Here is a 17989-nt window from a genome sequence, read left to right as displayed (position 1 = left end):
GAACAAATTGCTGCTTGCCTCAGGGTTAAGGCTCCGGTGGTGTAATAAAGGATCTGAGAATTTAATTCCTAGCTGAATTGGTTCGAAGGCGCTTCTGGGTCTTTTGCCCTCTGTTTTGTCTTCTAACGCTGGGTAAAGGCCAAGGGTTAGCAACTTTATGCATCCCTAGTAGTGAGGGATCCTTAAAAATGTTTTTTTGAATTAATGAACAATATTACGGTAATTATCATTCATGGAGCTCTAAATTCTTAAACCCTTCATAAACACATTTTCTCATTTGATTCTTAGAACAGTCTTGTGAAGTGGGTGGTAATATTCCGCTTTCTTAGGGCAGGGACTGACCTTCCAAAGGGGAAGAACCAATTCCAACCTAGATTTATGCGATGCCAAATGAATGAAAAATTAATTTTCTACAGAAATTTCTAGTGCTTGACCACTTCAAAGATCACTGTATGTTTATTTGGAATGAATATTACTCCTAGAATAGCCAGCACTTTTTAATTTTTGTTTTAAAGAAAAATCTCTTCGTTTAAATACAAATAGTGAAAAAAATGAAACTAATGCTAACACCCAGAAATTAACAAAAATGTTAGGTCAATCTTGTTAGGTAGATAGTATTATTATCTCCATTTCATAGGTGAGGAAACAAGGCAAGAATGTGCAAGAAACAAGTATAATATCTGATTATTTCTAAACAAATACAATTGAGTGAATACAATTGACTTTTATTTTCTAACACTGATGTTTATTTCAGAAGGTTTAATTTTTTTTTATTTATTTATGGCACTGCCTTTAGTTTGCAAGGAATTGATTTCAAACCAGGATGCAAGTCTAAATTGAAGATAAAGTGAGGATAGTCCTTAACTTATTTAAATACTTAATGCTTAGGAACTGTAACTAAACAATTGGGACACTTGGAAAGATATCGCCTGGCTGCAAACTACAGTTATTTGGTTAACAAATTTTCACTGGTTTTGGGAAAAACAGACTTAAAAGAGAATAGGGAGAAATACTCCTGTCCTCCAACATTTTGGTGATAATCAAGGACAAATTTGAAAAAGTAAGTAGTGACATGAGGACTAAACTGATTTTTTTTTTTGAGACGGAGTCTCGCTCTGTCGCCCAGGCTGGAGTGCAGTGGCGCAATCTCGGCTCACTGCAAGCTCCGCCTCCCGGGTTCACACCATTCTCCTGCCTCAGCCTCCAGAGTAGCTGGGACTACAGGCACCCGCCACCACACCCGGCTAATTTATTGTATTTTTAGTACAGACGGGGTTTCACCGTGTTAGCCAGGATGATCTCGATCTCCTGACCTCACGATCCACCCGCCTCGGCCTCCGAAAGTACTGGGATTACAGGCATGAGCCACCGCGCCCGGCCTGATTTTTTTATTTTGCCCAGATTCCTATCTAAGGGAATCATGCCCTACAAATCATAAATTCTCATCAGATGGGTTTTATTTAACCCTATATATCATGATTTACTTTTCAACCTCACTTCGGCATGACATTACGAGACAAAGAAGAAAATAAAAATATTTTACCCCAAAACATGTTTCTTTGCCGTATTTTGAAATGGCCCTGCAAAGCTGTTCTTTGTGGGGGAAAATTTGCATCTGTAAAGAATCTTGGCCAGGCGCAGTGGCTCATGCCTGTAATCCCACCACTTTGGGAGGCCGAGCTGGGCACATCACCTAAGGTCAGGAGTTCGAGACCAGCCTGGCCAACATGGTGAAACCCCGTCTTTGGTAAAAATACAAAATATTAGCTGGGCATGGTGGTGCGCGCCTGTAACCCCAGCTACTTGGGAGGCTGAGGCAGGAGAATCGCTTGAATCCAGGAGGTGGAGGTGGCAGTGAGCCGAGATTGTGCCATTACACTCCAGCCTCGGCAACAAGAGCAAAACTCCATCTCAAAAAAAATAAAAAAATAAAATAAAATAAAATAAAATAAAATAAAATATTACCCAGCCTTGACCTCCTGGGCTCAAGTGATCCACTCACCTTGGCCTACCAAAGTGCTGGGATTACAGGTGTGAGCCACTGGGCCAGGCCACAAATACATTTTTTTTTAATTTTTATTTTTTACTGTAAATTATTAGCATTTTCTTTCAATTTTTTCTGGAGAAAAGGTTACCTTGCCAATCAACTACCAATGGAACAATGGCTAACATTGGAGTTTGTGCCTAAGAATGTGTCAGAACTATGCATGGATTAAGGAAGAAAGGAGACAATAGGAGAATGGAACAAAGGTTGTCCTGGGAAATAATAATAAATTATTTTCCAAAAGAAGAGGTAGTAATATAGCTTTGTGCTACTTCAAATCTAATTTTATTTAAAATAATTAGTAATGATTGTTCGAGCAAAGTTTTCAGAAATTGCACTAAGTATTTTTTAATGCTTCAGTGAAATATGGAACACATGAGATAAGTTATATTTAGTTGATGAAGTTATTCTGAAAAAACACTTACTATTTGGAAAGGTGAACTTCTGAAACTACAATAACATTTCATCTATTCCCAGGAAGAAATATTCCTAAGGTACTGAACTACTTCTGGTGCCCAGTTTTTAGAGATTTATCGCCTGTTTTTAGTTTATGATGGAAAAATTCCTGTTTTAGTATTTCTCACACGATTGGGTAGCTGTAGGAGTTACATGAGGATTGTGAGAACAACATTCTGTTGTGTGTTTATTGATGATGTGGCTGTTTATTGATGATGGAGGCATCTGTTAAGTCAACCTTACACAGCCAACTGCAGTTTGTCTCTGTCTCTGTGTTTTCTTTTCTTTTATTATTTTCCTTTTTTTTTTTTTTTTTTGAGATGGAGTCTCGCTCTGTTACCCAGGCTGGAGTGCAGTGGTACTGCTCACTGCCACCTCTGCCTCCCGGGTTCAAGCGATTCTCCTGCCTCAGCCTCCTGAGGAGCTGGGATTACAGGCACCCGCCACCACGCCTGGCTAATTTTTGTATTTTTAGTAGGGACGGGTTTTGCCATGTTGGCCAGGCTGGTCTTGAACTCCTGACCTCAGATGATCTAGCTGCTTCAGCTTCCCATGTCTCTGTGTTTTCTATCCCTTTAAGTGGCTCAGTTATTCTCAAATGTTAGTGTGTATAAGAATCATCTGGCTGGACATGATGGCTCACACCTATAATCCCAGCACTTTGGGAGGCCAAGGCAGGCGGATCACTTGAAATCAGGAGTTTGAGATCAGCGTGGCCAACATGGTGAGACCCCTGTCTCTACTAAAAATACAAAAAATTATCTGGGCATGGTGGCGTGCGCCTGTAATCCCAGCTACTTGGGAGGCTGAGGTGGGAGAACTGCTTGAACCCAGGAGGCAGAGGTTGCAGTGAGCCGAGATAGTGCCACTGTACTCCAGCCTGGGCGACGGAGCGAGACTCAGTCTCAAAAAAAAAAAAAAAAAAAAAAAATCTGGAAGAAATTATTTAAAATATAGAGTCCTGTATTTTACAGCTCATTCTTCCAGAGCTTCTGTTTCTGTTGATGGGGTGTGGGGCTAAGAAACTGACCTTTTAAAAGGCATTCTAGGTGGGATTTTTTTTTTTGAGACAGAATCTTGCTCTGTCGCCGTTGCCCAGGCTGCAGTGCAGTTGCGATCTTTGCTCACTGCAACCTCCGCTTCTCCTGTGTTTGAGCGAGTCTTGTGCCTCAGCCTTCTGAGGCCACCATGCCTGGCTAATTTTTGTATTTTTAGGAGACACAGGGTTTCGCCACATTCCAGCTCTCCGGTGCTGTTTTTCTCTTTCTCAGGGCTAAATCTTTTACATGGATTATCTCGTTTAATCTTCACAATACATGGCCATTTAAGTGGTAACTATTGTTATCTTCATTTGCAGGTGAAGAAACTGTGCAACATGCCCAGATCATACAACAAGGAAGTAATGGAATTGAGATTCTATCCTGGGCGCCAAGCCATTGCTGTAAATCTCTATGCTGCACAAGATAGAGCTGAGTAAAGATTAGTAAAAACAAAAGAAACAACAAAAAAAGACAAGTCCCAGGGAAGGTTACTGTGAGTCTTTATGACCCACTGGCCATAAATTAGAGAGAGGCAATGAAGATTAAATGTGGAGAGATCCAGTTTCCTTCCTAGTCTTAGTACATTGCCATCTAGGCATGAGTAGTCTCCTTATCTCCGTTGTCTGAGAATGCTATCCTCTGGCTCTGAGGTCCAGAGCCACTAAAAGAGAATGCTGACTTGATGTCAGAAAATCAAGACAAGGTCTAGTTTAATTATGGAACATGAAACAAAAACTTTACTCCTCTTTTAAAGTAAAAATGCAAATCTGTTCCCTTTTAGAGTGGGATTTCCCTCCTTTGTTATATGGCTTTTTAATTACTCTTACGTTCTTTACAAATCAAATAAATAAAAGATAAAAAGAAAAATAAATTTGCCAGTAGATATTCATGTTTTCTTTGGGCCACTGTAAATGGTTTAAGGGCAAATCAACAAATTTCATTTGTTTAGTTTTTTTTTGACGAGTCTCGCTCTGTTGCCCAGGCTGGAGTGCAGTGGCACGATCTCGGTTCACTGCAAGCTCCGCCTCCGGGTTCACGCCATTCTCCTGCCTCAGCCTCTCGAGTAGCTGGGATTACAGGCGCATGTCACCATGGCTGGCTAATTTTTGTATTTTTAGTAGAGACCGGGTTTCACTGTGTTAGCCAGGATGGTCTCGATCTCCTGACCTCATGATCCGCCTGCCTTGACCTCCCAAAGTGCTGGGATTACAGGTGTGAGCCACTGCGCCAGACCCCTCATTTGTTTAGTTTTATAAAATTAACTCTTAAATTCTGGGATTGGTCAGAGTGACAGAATGAAGAGATATTGGAGTATATCACTGTTGGGGCACTCTGTGGAATAGAGAAGATTGCTCTTTGGGCCGAGCGCGGTGGGTCATGCCTGTAATCCCAGCACTTTGGGAGATCGAGGTAGGAGGATCACTTAAGCCCAGAAATTTGAGACCAGCCTGGTTAAACCCCATCTATACAAAAAATACAAAAATTAGCTGGGCATCCTGGCATGCACCTGTAAGTCCCAGCTGCCTAGGAGGTTTAGGTGGAAAGATCACCTGAGCCCAGGAGGTCAAGGCTGCAATAAGCTGTGATCCTGCCACTGTACTCCAGGCTACGTGACACAGTGAGACTCTGTCTCAAAAATATATATAAAAGATAAAATAAACAATGCTATTTGAACAAGAGTTAGAAAATCTAGTCTTGTCAGCATTTAAAGAGGAAAAGACAGGCATGAAATGAAAACTCAGTGTTGTAGGTTTTTTTTGTTATTTAGTTTTTATTTCATAATCATAAACTTAACTCTGCAATCCAGCTAGGCATGGACAGAAACAAGGAAAACATGGAACCCAAAGGAAACTGCAGTGAGAGCACAAAGATTATAGGATACTGCAAGCAAATGGGGTGAAGGGGTGCTCTACTGAGCTACAGACAGAATGGTCTGGTGGTTAAGATAAAACAGGAGTCAAACTTATTAGAGTTATCCACAGTCAGCAATGGTGATCTTGGTCTTGCCACTGGACCCAAAGCGCTCCATGGCCTCCACAATATTCATGCCTTCTTTTACCTTACCAAAGACCACATGCCTGCCATCCAACCACTCAGTCTTGGCAGTGCAGATGAAAAACCAGGAACTGTTTGTGATGGCTCCAGCATTTGCCATGGACAAGATGCCAGGACCTGTATGCTTTAGGATGAAGTTCTCGTTATTAAATCTCTCCCCGTAGGTGGACTTGCCACCAGTGCCATTATGGCATGTGAAGTCACCACCCTGACACATAAACCCTGGAATAATTCTGTGAAAGAAGGAACACTTATAATCCAATCCTTTCTCTCCAGTGGTCAGAGCATGAGTTTTCTGCTGTCTTTGGAAACTTTTCTGCAAACTGCTTGAAGGAGACACAGCCCAAGGGCTCGCTGTCAACCACGATGTTGAAGAACATGGTGGGGTTCACCATGGTTGATAGTGCAGGGCTCCCGGCAGTGGTGTCTGCAAAGCCAGTGTTATGGGTTTTAAATGAGCATCAGCACCCTGGCCTAGGGTGTTGTTAAGTGTGCCACTTCTCTTGTCCTCACATTCATTTGTCATGTATGGGGATTAGACTAAGTGATCACAAAGGCTTATTTGAGTTTACCATTGTGTAATTTCCATGTGACTTATTAATTAGCCTTATTATATTTAATACAATTGTAGTCATTATGAGTGCAGAATAGAGGATCAGACAGATGTTATTCCATGAATATAACTTTAACACACTATTGGTGCTGAAAATTCAAAATTATAAGAATCTGAATATTGCTTTTTCAAGTGACTACTCCAAAAATAGTTGGCCAGTGCCTTAACCTGTCACTATCTGAACAAATGGAAGAGAATCCATGTCAGAAAAAAACTACAAGTGCTTCATCAATACTAGAAAACAGAGTAAACCTAAAAAGGAAAAGTAGAGGTGAAAGCTCCATCTGGTGGTTAACATCTACAATTCCAAGAAATTGACATTATACTTCACTGACTGTAGTACTGGAACCTCAGTTTAGAAATACCTGTGGCTTCTGAAGTAGGAAGATTACTGGCTGTTATGTATTAACTAATATTTAATGGTGGAAGGCAAAGTCTTTCATAGGGTGTTTAGAATACTTGACTCAAGATAATCCCTGGGAAAAAAGTTGCAAGGTCAAATATCTTTAAGAAATGTTCTTGGCTATACATGTCTTTATTCGACCACAGAATCTTTCCCTCTCTTTTTAGTCTCTGGCATTTTAAGAAATACCAGTTTGAGGAAATAGTGAACTTAGGAGTATTTGCTTTTAAAAGAGTTTCTTTTGAAGGGAGCTTATATGAGATTTTATATTTTTTACAATCTCTTAGATGTTCTGACCTTCCTTTCACAGGAGTTAAAAAAAATTCCATTCCCTTTCTACTCTTCCTCAGGTTGAAACCTCGTAATCAGCATACTGGAAAAAATTATAGATGTGGTAGTTCATACCTATAATCCCAACACTTTGAAAGGCCGAGGTGGGAGGATCCCCTGAGTCCAGGAGTTCAATTCCAACCTAGGCAACATAGCAAGACCCCATCCCTATTAAAAAAGCAAAAAAGGCCACGCCTGTAATCCCAGCACTTTGGGAGGCCGAGGAGGGCAGATCATGAGGTCAGGAGATGGAGACCATCCTGGCTCACTCAGTGAAACCCCGCCTGTACTAAAAATACAAAAAAATTAGCCGGGCGTGGTGGCGGTCGCCTGTAGTCCCAGCTACTCGGGAGGCTGAGGCAGGAGAGTGGCGTGAACTCAGGAGGCGGAGCTTGCAGTGAGCCGAGATCGTGCCACTGCACTCCAGCCTGGAGGACAGAGCGAGACTCCGTCTGAAAAAAAAAAAAAAAGAAAAAAAGGGCCAGGTGCAGTCTCTGACGCTTGTAATCCCAGCACTTTGGGAGGCTGAGGTGGTCGGATCACTTGAGGCCAGGAATTCAAGACTAGCCTGGCCAACATGGTGACATCCCTGGAATTATAGGCGTGAGCCACTGCGCCAGCCTGACTTTTGTCTTTTTTAAAGCATAACTTGGAATAATTGATCAGTAAGGATGAAATAATTGTATGGATGATGAAGTAGCAGAACGTTTCAACATACAAAAAAAAAATTAGTAAATCCCACGATGTGTCCTAGATTTATAAGTCCAATGGCTCTATATGGGAATTGTAAATAGAACGAGTTTTATTCTATTTTTTAATTTTATGTATTTTATTTTTGAGACACAATCTCACTCTATCGCCCAGGCAGTGGCACAGTCATGCAAGGGCACCATGACGGCTCACTGCTACCTTGACCTCCCTGGGTTGAGGTTACTCTCCCACCTCAGCCTCCTGAGTAGCTGGGATTAAAGGCACGCACTACCATGCTCTGCTAATTTTTCTATTTGTTTTGGTAGAGATGGGGTTTCACCATATCTCCCAGGGTGGTCTTGAACTCCTGGGCTCAAGGGATCCTCCCCCTTCAGCTTCCCAAACTGCTAGAATTACAGGTGTGAGTCACCACATCTATTTTTTTAGAAAATAAATTTTCTCTTTGTTGTTTGGAAGACTTCTATGAAGGAATAAAAATCATGAAATATCAATCCTTAAGAATAGAGCTCAAAAACAAAAAAACAACCCTGAAAGGCTAAAGTTGGGTCCAGTAGATCCTGATCCTGATAGTATATCCAAGGATTAAAGCCATTCATCATTTTTTTTTTTTTTTTTTTTTGAAACGGAGTCTCGCTGTGTTGCCCAGGCTGGAGTGCAGTGGCATGATCTCGGCTCACTGCAACCTTTGCCTCCCGGATTCAAGTGATTCTCCTGCCTCAGCCTCCTGAGTAGCTGGGATTACAGGTGCCTGCGACTGCACCCGGCTAATTTTTGTATTTTTAGTAGAAATGGGGTGTCACCATCTTGGCCAGGCTGGTCTTGAACTCCTGACCTTGTGATCCACCTGCCTCAGCCTCCCAAAGTGCTGGGATTACAGGTGTGAACCACTGCGCCTGGACTTAAAGTCATTCATCTTAAAGCACATAAAGACAGATGCAACTGAGTTTGTTACGCATCCTAACATCTATTTCATTGTAATAGGGAATTAAAACCTTTGATCAACTGAAAACAAAGGAATGATGAATTTTTGTGTGTGTGTGTGTTTTTTTTTTTTTTGAGACGGAATCTCGCTCTGTTGCCCAGGCTGGAGTGCAGTGGGGCGATCTCTGCTCACTGCAAGCTCCACTTCCCGGGTTCACGCCATTCTTCTGCCTCAGCCTCCTGAGTAGCTGGCTCTATAGGCGCCCACCACTATGTCTGGATAATTTTTTGTATTTTTAGTAGAGACAGGGTTTCACCGTGTTAGCCAGGATGGTCTTGATCTCCTGACCTCGTGATCTGCCCACCTTGGCCTCCCAAAGTGCTGGGATTACCGGCGTGAGACATTGTGCCTGGCCAGGAATGATGAATTTTTAAAAAGACTTCATTGAGCTGGATGGTAAAGATGCCTTTCTGGGAACCATGAAATGAATGAATCTACCAAAGGTACTATACTTTGATTTATTCCTCACTGAATTCCAGGATTTCTGTGGATCTTCTCATCAATGTTGCTATGGTCTGAATATTTGTGTCCCCCCAAACTCATAGGTTGAAATTGTAACCGCTGAGGTGATGGTATAGGGAGGTAGGGCCTTTGGGAGGTGAATAGGTCATGAGGGCTGGCCTCTCATGAATGGGGTTAATATCCTTGTAAAAGAGACCCCAGAGAGCTAGCCAGCCACTTCCGCCATGTGAGAACACAGTTAGAAGGCACCATCTATGAATCAGAAAGCAGGTCCTCACCGGACACCAAATTGGCTGGCATCTTGATCCTGGACTTCTCAGCCTCCAGGACAGTGAGAAATAAATTTCTGTTGTTTATGAGCTACCCAGTTGAGGGCATTTGTTTTAGCAGCCTAAACGGACTAAGATCTTTTTACCCTACTCATTCTTAGATCTTGTCGCTTTTGGTGGGTGTACTTATTCCACCCTTATAACATCACCTCTGCTGTGTGCTGTTAAGAATCTTCATTAAGGTAGCACCTTGAACCTACTTTATTTGGAAGCCTACACTAATTTTTGGCTTTCGATTCCCATTGCCCTCTTCAGGATTGTATTACAATTTGACAAGCAAACATCCTCTTCCACCTTCCAAAACAACTTTAGTATACACATTATAGAAAGGGAAATACGTTTGGTGCTGCTGTCTTTTTTTTTTTTTGAGACAGCCTCACTCTGGAGTGCAATGTCGTGGTCTCGGCTCACTGCAACCTCTGCCTCACGGGTTCAAGCAATTCTTCTGCCTCAGCCTCCCGAGTAGCTGGGACTACAGGAGCGTGCCACCACACCTGGCTAATTTTTGTATTTTTAGTAGAGACGGGGGTTTCACTATGTTGGCCGGGCTGGTCTCGAACTCCTTACCTTGTGATCCACCTGCCTTCGCCTCCCAAACTGTTGAGATTACAGGCATGAGCCACCGCGCCCAGCCTGGTGCTGCTGTCTTATTTCTCATGAATATGAGCTTTCAAGGACAGGGATTTGATCTTTTTTTCCATTCCATAAAATGCTGATATGGCTAAACTTTGTAGGCTTTTAGGTGTTGTCATATATGCAATTACTTCCATGGGCACTTAATTTCATTCCCCTCACTGAAGGAAGGGGTTGTCTGGGACCACCAAGCTCTAATGTCTTACCAATCTGTTGCTTTCTCATTTTGTTCAGCTTTTTTCTTGGAAAGAAAAACATTGAACATACCAAGATGAATCAGCCAAATATTGTACTGTGTGTGTGTGTTTTTTTTGGGGGGTGGGGGGAGACCGAGTTGAGGTGGCAGAGGCAATGTAGGAGGAAAAGACAGGCTGACTAAAATACATAAATAGTACGTGAATTCTTTCGGGCCAGGGATCTGGGCCTACCTTGCCTGCATCATATTACCAGCATCTCAATTGTGTCTGGCACATAGTAAGTGTTCAGTAAACATTTGTTGCACTAAGTGAAAGAATGAACTTTTCACTTTTTTCAGAGATGTGATTTGTGATTCTCGGAATCAACCAGGGTCCTAAGATGTCCTGGAGGCCGTCTCCATTTCTCTCGGTGAGCTAAGGTGTCCGAGTGGCACCAGTTCTCCACTCTTTCTGCGACCTGCAGGGAGTGGGATACGCTGTGGCTTTGGGGAGCGGGGAAAGGCGCTCCCCCTGCGCCGCCCCTCTCCCGGTACCGCTCTGCCCGGTCCCACGCCCCTCGGCCGCCCGGCTGCCTGGGTCGTCCGGGTTCTTCCGGCCCTCTGGCTCGGTCCCCGCTACCTCTCCTCCCTTCTCCCCTCTCGGTACCTTCGCCCGCCGCGCGCCTTTCTCAAATCCTCCGGTTATTAAGCAAGCTCAGGGGTCCGGTGGCCTGCCCGGGTAACTCTGCGCCCGCCCCTTCCTGCCCCCTTCCTGCCCTCACGCCCCGTCCCCTCCTCTTGACGTGGCAGAGGCGGCGCCAGCCATGTTGGCCGAGCGGAGGTCTTCGCTGAGGCCCGGGGCGGGGTGGCGCCACCCCTGATTGCGGTGCCACGGACTGCTCCTGCTGGGCGGAGAGGACAGATTTTGCAAAGCGGAGGCTGCGACGGGTCCTGCAGGGGGACAGTGAGGTAAGGGCCGCCTCGTCTCCGCTCCTGGGGGATCGCAGGTACGCAGCGGGGAGCGGGGGCGGGCTGGAGGCGGCGGGCTGGGAGCTGGGATCCTGGGGTGGTCCCGGCTCTGCCCTCTCGGTGCCCCGGGGCCAGCGAGGTGTGCTGGAGGCTGAGGCCCGGTCCGGCGTGGGGAGCGTTGAGCGCTGAGCTTGCCACCCTCTCACCCACTTCGCTCTGCCGGGGCCGGGGGCCCGGCCTCCTCCAGCTCCCCTGGATTAGATGGAAAGATGAGAGTCGTGTGGAAAACGGTGGTTCGAGCATCTCGCCCAGGACCCACCCCCACCTCCTGGGCCACCCACCTCCACCCAAGTCCATCATCGCCTCTGGGCCCTTGGACTTACTGTTTCATTCCTTGCCAGATATGGAGTGTCCTAGACTTTGAACCCAATTGACTACGTCACCCGTAATTCAGCCTTGGAAGTTAAAGGGGTTAAAGGGGAAAAGAGCTAGGTAAAGATAATGCCTTGGGTTTTGATTACAAAGGGTTCAGTTTTCCAGCAGGACCAGCCCTATCTCACTGGGCTTTCTTTCTACGGTAGGTAGTGTTTCCCGATTTGGTGGTAAAGGTACTACCTGAGGAAAGTCATAGTAAATCTACATCAATCACTGAAGTGGGGATGTGGAATTCTCGTTTTCATTTGAACTCCCTCAACCTCTACCCTCCAAAGCCGTGGATAACTAGCCAAATTAACTTGGTTTAAAAAGGTTTTAGATTTAAATATAAATGCATGTTGAGTTTTCCTTCTCTTTCTCCTCTGGTAGTGAATGAACATCATTTCAGAAGTCCAGCTATTTTTTTTTTTTTTTTGAGACGGAGTCTTGCTCTGTCGCCCAGGCTGGAGTGCAGTGGCGCGATCTCGGCTCACTGCAACCTCCGCCTCCCTGGTTCAAGCGATTCTCCTGCTTCAGCCTCCCGAGTAGCTGGGATTACAGGCGCGAGCTACTATGTCCGGCTAATTTTTGTATTTTTAGGAGAGACGGGGTTTCACCATGTTGGCCAGGCTGGTCTTGAACTCCTGACCTCAGGTGATCCGCCCGCCTCGGCCTCCCAAAGTGCTGGGATTACAGGCATGAGCCACCGCGCCCGGCCAGAGTCCAGCTATTTTTAATTGACTTACAGAATTTTAGAGTTAGATGGGACCTTGTGATTTTCTAGTCCAAGTCTCTTATTTTGCTGATGAGAAAAACGGAGGATTCAGAGAGGTTAAATTGTCCAAGATCATAAGAAGACAATTCATTGAGGATTTTAGAAGTGAAAAGTAGGAGACAAATTTAATTGGCAACTAACAAATACATCTAATTGAAAGGAACTCAAATTTACTTGGCAAGTACATTTTCAATTAGATATGAATAAAAGGGCTTAAATTAGGATATTGAGAAACTATCATAGGGAAAGTCTTTTTTTTTTTTTGAGACGGAGTCTCGCTCTGTCACCCAGGCTGGAGTGCAGTGGAACGATTTCCGCTCACTGCAACCTCCGCCTCCCGGGTACAAGCTAAGCTATTCTCCTGTCTCTGCCTCCCGAGTAGCTGGGACTACAGGCGACCGCCACCACGCCTGGCTGATTTTTGTATTTTCAGTAGAGACGGGGTTTAACCATGTTGGCCAGGCTGGTCTGGATCTCCTGACCTCATGATTCACCCGCCTCGGCCTCCGAAAGTGCTGGGATTACAGGCGTGAGCCACCGCGCCTGGCCAGGGAAGTCTTACTTTTAAAAGACTTGGGCACATATTTGATATACTAGGTTAAAGTGACATAATGGTTTGCTTCTTAGCTTTTAGCTCTGTTATGATAAATTATTTAACTGAAGTATATTGTACTGAAATCGGACATTTCTTTGGAATAGTCTTTTGTCTTTTGGCTCACTTTTTTAAAAAAAATAAAGACTAGTGGCCGGGTGCGGCGGCTTACGTCTGTAATCCCAGCACTTTGGGAGGCCGAGGCAGGCCGATCACCTGAGGTCAGGAGTTCGAGACCAGCCTGGCCAACATGGTGAAACCCCATCTCTACTAAAAATAGAAAAATTAGCCGGGCGTAGTAGCTCGCACCTGTAATCCCAGCTACTCGGGAGGCTGAGGCGGGAGAATCGCCTGAACCCGGGAGGTGGAGGTTGCAGTGAGCCGAGATTGCACCACTGCACTCCAACCTGGGTGATAGAGTGAGACTCCATCTCAAAAAAAAAAAGGGACTAATATGCTAAGTCTGCATTCTAATATAGTGTGTGGAATAATATTTCTTTGGTTTAATACTTTTATGCAAACATGTTAGTATTAGGGGAGAGAGTGCTTATCAAATAATATCATTTTATGAAAAGCTAGCTTGTGACTGGGCGTGGTGGCTCACACCTGTAATCCCAGCGCTTTGGGAGGCCGAGGTGGGTGGATCACCTGAGGTCGGAAGTTCAGGACCATCCTGACCAACATGGAGAAACCCCATCTCTACTAAAAATACAAAAATTAGCCGGGTGTGGTGGCTCATGCCTGTAATCCCAGCTACTCAGGAGGCTGAGGCAGGAGAATTGCTTGAATCCGGGAGGCGGAGTTTGCGGTGAGCCGAGATCACCCCATTGCACTCCAGCCTGGGCAACAAGAGCAAAACTCTGTCTCAAAAAAAAAAGTAAAGTTGGCTTGTAAAAGGACTTTATTTCAGATATGCCATTGTCGGACATGAGACTAAGCCTGGCAAATTTTGTACTTGAATTGGTGATTTTAAGATTGCATGACTCCTACTATGGAAAGGTGAGGGAAGTCAGGGAGGTGTTGTGCATAGCCATGTAATTGGACCAATTGAGAAACAGGTGGGATTTTCTTCAAACTACTGCTGGAATGTGGGAATGTAAGAAGTATAATAGATGTGATTTAGCAAGCAAATTGATCATAGAGCAAGGAGATTGAGAGGAAAAAATGTGAAGAAGAGAAGAGAGTTGTGCCCAAATATCACTCAGGTGATATTTAGTATGTCTTAATAAGAAGTAAGAATGTAGAGATACAATCCAGCCTTTTAACCAGTTGTAGAAAGTTAAACCTGGCTATTGTCTGTGTGTGAATGTCTTCCTCCTAAGACTCCTGGAACCTTTCTTAGTGAGGTTTCCTAATGGTCCTAAGGCAGTGGTTTTCAGAACCCCTAACTTAAACATTATTGAGTATCCAAAGAGAAAAAAAAAAGGCTAAATAGAAGACCGGTGGGTTTTCATATCTATTTCTGCAGTTTATTGTGATATATTGTTTTGGTTGAATTGTGTGAAGGATTAATTAATAAATTAAAAGGTTAATTGCGGTGTGGAATCTGAAAGCTTAGGAGTGAACTTTTTGTACTTTGTTACCTTAAAACCCATTGGCCTATTCTACACTTTGAATGGATCATCTACCCATGCGTGATATTTTAATATCACAAATTGACCGTTTGGAAGATATTGCTTCACTGAGTAATGTATATCTTCTAAATGTTAATACATTTTGTTATATACTGTCAAAATGTTAATACATTTTGTTATATACTGTCAAACAAATTACATTAATACCAACACTGATCTCATCAGAAAAATCTTTACATATTAGGAACTTGTCAAGCTTATGGTAGCAGGCACAAGTTTTAAAACAATTTAATGGCGGGGAGCGGTGCCTCATGCGTGTAATCCCAGCACTTTAGGAGGCCGAGGCCGGCGGATCACGAGGTCAGACAATTGAGATCATCCTGGCCAACATGGTGAAACCCCGTCTCTACTAAAAATACAAAAAATTAGCTGGGTATGGTGGCACACGCCTGTAGTCCCAGCTACTGGGGAGGCTGAGGCAGGGGAATCGCTTGAATCTGGGAGGCAGAGGTTGCAGTGAGCTGAGATTGCCCCACTGCACTCCAGCCTGGCAACAGAGTGAGACTTCGTTTCCAAAAAAAAAAAAACCCAAAAACAATTTAATATTTGCTTGAAAGCTCAAATTTTTATCATTGGCAAAAAATACCATAAGTTGTTTTCTATGAAGTGATAGGTTTACTTCATACATTTTTGAGAAAATATCTGTGTAATACCTAAGTACTAGTTATGTAATATCCTTGAGAAGTTGAGGAAGAACTGAGAAAACAGTCATTCAAAACATTTTTTGTTTTGTGTTTCAGCTATTTTAATGCCTTTTGCAGATGTGTTTTAGATGCATTTTTTTTTGTTATGGCACATTATAATTTTTATTTTTTCTTAATAACACTGGATTTCTTATGACTTATTTTTTGTCAAATGTAGTCATCCCTGTTCTGATTTCATTTTACTTCATTAAATTTTTTTTTTTTGAGAAGGAGTCTCACTCTGTTGCCCAGGCTAGAGTGCAGTGGCATGATCTCGGCTCACTGCAACCTCCACCTCCCGGGTTCAAGTGATTCTCCTGCCTTAGCCTCCTGAGTAGCTGGGATTACAGGCACCCACCACCAGCTCAGCTAATTTTTGTATTTTTAGTAGAGATGGGTTTTCACCATGTTGGCCAGGCTGGTCTTGAACTCCTACCTCAAGCGATCCGCTGGCCTCAGCCTCCCAAAGTGCTAGGATTACAGGCGTGAGCCACTGTGCCTGACCTTAAAATTTTTTTTTATTTTTAATTTTTGTGGGTACATAGTAGGTGCGTACATGCTTCTTAAATTATAGGTGCAATTTAGTAAACACAATTTTATTTGCCTTATGTTCTGTATAATAAATGTGGAAGAGGTTTGCATAGTCTTAGAATTTATATTCACATCAGTAACATGGAAGCTGTTGCTAAAAACTAGATTTCTAATCCCCCCTCACCCCCACATCCTGGTTGTTTTTTCGTTATTGCCACCTGTGTTACGGTGGAGTTTGACATCTTCTAACTCTCCTCTGAATATCCCACACCTTTGTTTTATCATTATCTTTCCAACACTTTTCCTTGAAAGCTCATACCACCCTTCTCAAAGCTGTCTTCTATATTTACCTTCAAAATAGTTTTTTTTTTTTTTTGAGATGGAGTCTTGCTCTGTCGCCCAGGCTGGAGTGCAGTGGTACAATCTCAGCTCACCGCAACCTCTGCCTCCCCAGTTCAAGTGATTCTCCTGCCTCAGCCTCCTGAGTAGCTGGGATTACAGGTGCATGCCACCTTGCCCAGCTAATTTTTTTTTGTATTTTTAGTAGAGTTTCGCCATGTTGATCAGGCTGGTCTTGAACTCCTGATGTCAGGTGATCCACCTGCCTCAGCCTGCCAAAGTGCTGAGATTACAGGCTTGAGCCACCGCACCCGGCCCAAAATAGTCTTTTCTAAACAAGTTTAGTCTTGGGATTTCTCTTTACCCTTTATGCACGTTTGAAAAACCACAATCTTTTTTGATTAGTGTAAGATTTTCTAGCTGTCTCCAAGATTCTGGCACGATTGGAGGAAATACAGTGTTTTCTTTAATTTTTATTTTCTTATTTAAAGAAGAGAAAGTTCTTAACTGCTTGGAATGCTTAGATTTGTTAAGCTTCACTTTCTGTCATTTGTTTTATGAAAATTTATTTGAAAGATTTTCTAAAATTAAAATTGTTGTATCTAACTTTTTCCCCCCAAATAATATCTCTTCTTTCTTCGCTTAAATTTTAGAATCAGTTTCTCGTCCCACTATTGTTCTTAGCAACTTTAAACATCCATGTTGGGTTTTCCAGGCACCCTAGGTTCACAGTTCGCTTCTTTCAACTTGACGTCCTTCATGTCTGCTACATAACACTTGAATGTCTTTGTCCTCCCACACCTTTCAACTCTTCAGCTTCCTTCCATGACTAACTACTGTTGCAGTTTGAGAGCATGAGATAGAGCTGTTGCCTACGTAGGAAAGCCGGCATCCTACCTAGGCATTTAGACAGTAAAAATGGAGCTGTCTTTTGATACTGGTCCCTCCCCAGAGTGCATCCTCTTCCCTTGGTTAGTAAACTTAAATTATTATACTGAAATTTTATATCTCAAATTGGAGTTTAAAATGCTCTCATAATTTGGAATGTTCAAAATATTCTGAAGTAAATTTCTGCAAAAGAGTCTAAATGATATATAAATTGGGGGAACAGCACTTATCAAGCATTTTATTTACTGTGCCACAAATAGCCTGTACTTGCACAATAAGAAAATTATCTGTCCAAAGCAGAAGTGTCCAGTTTTAGGAAAATCTTTTTGTTACATACCGTTAAACATTCTCTTCTATAAAGTTTAGTGGAAACTTGTTATTTTTCGATAGAAACTATGTGAGTTTTAGAACTTTATAATTTTGAAATCTGTTTATATGAATTCTTATAACTTTCAAAACTGATATGGGAAACATAGAATCTAGGTTTCCCCCTATTTTTGCATTTCTTTCCTATATACCCTTAAAGAAATAAGACACTATTTTTTGCCATCATCTTTTAGAGTGAATAAAAAAGTGTTAAATACCTCTTATTGGGCCTTAGGAACGTTGGGTAGAGCCATTAATTATTTTGTTATGAGTTGCTTGCTAATTTTTTTCTGAGATAAATATTTTCATTTGGTCCTGACTTTTTTTTTTTTTTTTTTTGAGATAGAGTTTTGCTCTTGTTGCCCAGGCTGGAGTGCAATGGAATGATCTCGGCTCACCACAAACTCTGCCTCCAGGGTTCAAGAGATTCTCCTGCCTCAGACTCCTGAGTAGCTGGGATTACAGGCATACGCCACCATGCCTGGCTAATTTTGCATTTTTAGTAGAGATGGGATTTCTTCGTGTTGGTCAGGCTGGTCTTGAACTCCCGACCTCAGGTGATCCG

The 17989-nt window shown here is 43.0% G+C and overlaps 1 protein-coding gene across 2 annotated transcripts in view; it reads left to right on the top strand.

Annotated features, from left to right (window-relative positions):
- The first annotated feature begins 11028 nt into the window (after nucleotides 1-11028).
- SEC23A (SEC23 homolog A, COPII coat complex component) overlaps nucleotides 11029-17989 on the top strand; it is a 71024-nt gene continuing 64063 nt past the window's right edge. The window contains exon 1 of one of the 2 annotated variants that reach the window (XM_063651571.1): nucleotides 11029-11202. The gene's annotated coding sequence lies outside the window, so the exon portion shown is untranslated. Of the gene's footprint in view, nucleotides 11241-17989 lie in introns of both variants that reach the window. The other variant, XM_054449485.2, reaches the window with a different exon arrangement.

This window comes from Pongo pygmaeus, chromosome 15, assembly GCF_028885625.2.
Source record: "Pongo pygmaeus isolate AG05252 chromosome 15, NHGRI_mPonPyg2-v2.0_pri, whole genome shotgun sequence".
Lineage (NCBI taxonomy): Eukaryota > Metazoa > Chordata > Mammalia > Primates > Hominidae > Pongo > Pongo pygmaeus.
This window is presented reverse-complemented; position numbering and strand designations above follow the sequence as displayed.